Source organism: Triticum dicoccoides, chromosome 2A (genome assembly GCF_002162155.2).
Source record: "Triticum dicoccoides isolate Atlit2015 ecotype Zavitan chromosome 2A, WEW_v2.0, whole genome shotgun sequence".
Taxonomy (NCBI): Eukaryota; Viridiplantae; Streptophyta; class Magnoliopsida; order Poales; family Poaceae; genus Triticum; species Triticum dicoccoides.
Window position 1 is genome coordinate 776,391,954 of NC_041382.1, and position 3,859 is coordinate 776,395,812.

The following is a 3,859-nucleotide window of genomic DNA, read 5'->3' on the forward strand; positions in this document are numbered from 1 at the left end:
CGCCTTCTTCAGCGCACCGAACACTTCGAGTGGACGGACGCGGCCACGGCTAGACTGGAAGACATAAAGGCCATCCTGGCCACCAACCCAATCCTGGCCGCGTCAAACATCGGCGAACCAATGCTATTGTATATAGCGACAACTCATCAAGTTGTAAGCGCAGTGCTCGTCGTCGAACGAGAAACTGACGGACATAAATTCCCACTCCAAAAGCTGGTATATTATGTATCCACTGTCCTCACTCCATGCAAATCACGGTACCAGCATTATCAAAAGATAGCATATGCGGTATTCATGGCATCCCGGAAACTAAGACACTACTTTCAAGAGTGTTCAATCACAGTGGCCTCGGAAGTACCACTCAACGACATAATAAACAACCGCGACGCCACGGGCCGGATTGCCAAATGGGCCATCGAGCTCCTCCCTTTAGACATAATATATAAACCTCGGCAAGCCATTAAGTCGCAAGTATTGGCCGATTTTGTCGCCGAATGGACAGAAGCCGAACTCCCTAAAGAGTACGACGCATACTCCAATTGGATCATGCACTTCGACGGCTCTAAAATGCTGGCTGGTTTGGGGGCTGGCGTTGTCCTGACGTCCCCCACCGGAGATACAGTCCAATACATACTCCAAATACTATACACAGACTCCAACAACGCAGCCGAATACGAGGCCCTCTTACATGGTCTTCGGATGGCAGTTTCCATGGGCATTCGACGCCTGGAGGTGCGTGGGGACTCGAACCTTGCAATATCCCAAATAAATGGAGACTTCAATGCCAAGGATCCGAAAAAGGCGGCTTATCGCAACGCCATCCTCAAGATGTCAGCTCGGTTCGAGGGGCTCGAATTCCACCATGTGGCTTGGGAAAACAACCAGGCGGCGGATATCCTTGCCCGTATCGGTGCTAAGAATGACCCTGTCCAACCTAACATCTTCTTGGAAAGGCTGTTTAAGCCATCCGTGGTATGGGAAGGTGATAACCCACAAGTACAGGGGATCACAACAGTTTTCGAGGGTAGAGTATTCAACCCAAATTTATTGATTCGACACAAGGGGAGCCAAAGAATATTCTCAAGTATTAGCAGCTGAGTTGTCAATTCAACCACATCTGGAAACTTAGTATCTGTAGCAAAGTGTTTAGTAGCAAGGTAATATGATAGTGGTGGTAACGGCAACAAAAGTAAAGACAGCAAAAGTAATTTTTTTGGTATTTTCTAGTGATTGTAACAGTAGCAGCGGGAAAGTAAATAAGCATAAACCAGCATATGGAAAACTCGTAGGCACCGAATCAGTGATGGATAATTATGCCGGATGCGGTTCATCATGTAACAGTCATAACATAGGGTGACACAGAACTAGCTCCAATTCATCAATGTAATGTAGGCATGTATTCTGTATATAGTCATACGTGCTTATGGAAAAGATCTTGCATGACATCTTTTGTCCTACCCTCCCGTGGCAGCGGGGTCCTATTGGAAACTAAGGGATATTAAGGCCTCCTTTTAATAGAGAACCGGAAGAAAGCATTAGCGCATAGTGAATACATGAACTCCTCAAACTATGGTCATCACCGGGAGTGGTCCCGATTATTGTCACTTCGGGGTTGCCGGATCATAACACATAGTAGGTGACTATAGACTTGCAAGATAGGATCAAGAACTCACATATATTCATGAAAACAATAATGGGTTCAGATCTGAAATCATGGCACTCGGGCCCTAGTGACAAGCATTAAGCATAGCACAGTCATAGCAACATCAATCTAAGAACATAATCGATACTAGGGATCAAACCCTAACAAAACTAACTCGATTACATGATAAATCTCATCCAACCCATCACCGTCCAGCAAGCCTATGATGGAATTACTCACGCACGGCGGTGAGCATCATGAAATTGGTGATGGAGGATGGTTGATGATGACGACGGCGATGAATCCCCCTCTTCGGAGCCCCTAACTGTTTTTATTGTTCTCATAATACGATTTCATGATGTCAAGGACCCAATCATCGAGTCTGGACAGGCCAAGCCGGATGACGTAATAGTATGAAAGTACGCACGGCGGTGAGCATCATATAATTGGATGTAGGGGGGCATGAGTTATTATTGTTGACATTACCCTCGAGGTAAAAGGTTGTGGGGCGAAACTATCAACTCCTATCTTTCTCTGTGTCCGATTAAAACTCCGTAACCACAAGTATTGCGTGAGTGTTAGCAACTATGAAGGACTAGATGATAGTTGAGTATGTGTACTTGCTTTTTAGCTCTGACATAGACTCTTTCTGATGTTATGATAAATTGCAATTGCTTCAATGACTGAGGTTATAGTTTGTTGGTTCTCAATAAGGTTTCTGATTCATACTTTTGCATTATGAATAGATCATCACTTGAACATAAGTAATCATATGACAATATCTATGTATGTTGCGGTTATGAGAATAATCATGATGCCCTCATGTCCGTATTTTATTTTTATCGACGCCTCTACCTCTAAACATGGGGACATATTTATTTTTATCGGCTTTCGCTTGAGGACAAGCGAGGTCTAAGCTTGGGGGAGTTGATACGTCCATTTTGCATCATGCTTTTATATCGATATTTATTGCATTATGGGCTGTTATTTCACATTATGTCACAATACTTATGGCTATTCTCTCTTATTTTATAAGGTTTACATAAAGGAGGGAGAATGCCGGCAGCAGGAATTCTAGGCTGGAAAAGGAGCAAATATTAGAGACCTATTCTGCACAACTCCAAAAGTCATGAAACTCCACGGAATACCTTATAATAAATAATGAAAATCCTCGCCAAAGATGAAGACTAGGGGGCCCACACCCTTTCCACGAGGGTGCCCCCCCGCCGCCCTAGGGTGCGCCCCTACCTCGTGGGCCCCCTGGTGGCTCTCTGACGACCATCTTCTGCTATATGAAGTCTTTCTCGAGAAAAAAATAATAAGCAACCTTTCGGGACGAAACTCCACCGCCACGAGGCGGAACCTTGGTGGAACCAATCTAGGGCTCCGGCAGAGCTGTTCTGCTGGGGAAACTTCCCTCCCGGAGGGGGAAATCATCGTCATTATCATCACCAACGCTCCTCTCATCGGGAGAGGGCAATCCCCATCAACATCTTCACCAGGACCATCTCATCTCAAAACCCTAGTTCATCTCTTGTATCCAATTCTTGTCTCCAAGTCCGGGATTGGTGCTAGTAGGTTGTTAGTAGTGTTAATTACTCCTTGTAGTTGATGCTAGTTCGTTTAATTGGTGGAAGATCATATGTTCAGATCCTTTATGCATATTATTACCCCTCTGATTATGAACACGAATATGCTTTGTGAGTAGTTACGTTTGTTCCTGAGGACAAGGGAGAAGTCTTGCTATTAGTAGTCATGTGAATTTGGTATTCGTTCGATATTTTGATGAGATGTATGTTGTCTAGCCTCTAGTGGTGTTATGTGAACGTCGACTACATAACACTTCACCATTATTTGGGCCTAGAGGAAGGCATTGGGAAGTAATAAGTAGATGATGGGTTGCTAGAGTGACGGAAGCTTAAACCCTAGTTTATGCGTTGCTTCATAAGGGGCTGATTTGGATCCATATGTTTCATGCTATGGTTAGGTTTACCTTAATACTTTTGTTGTAGTTGCGGATGCTTGCAATAGAGGTTAATCATAAGTGGGATGCTTGTTCAAGTAAGAATAGCACCCAAGCACCGGTCCACCCACATGTCAAATTATCAAAGTACCGAACGAGAATCATATGAACATGATGAAAACTAGCTTGACGATATTCCCATGTGTCCTCGGGAGCGCTTTTCCTTATATAAGAGTTTGTCCAGGCTTGTCCTT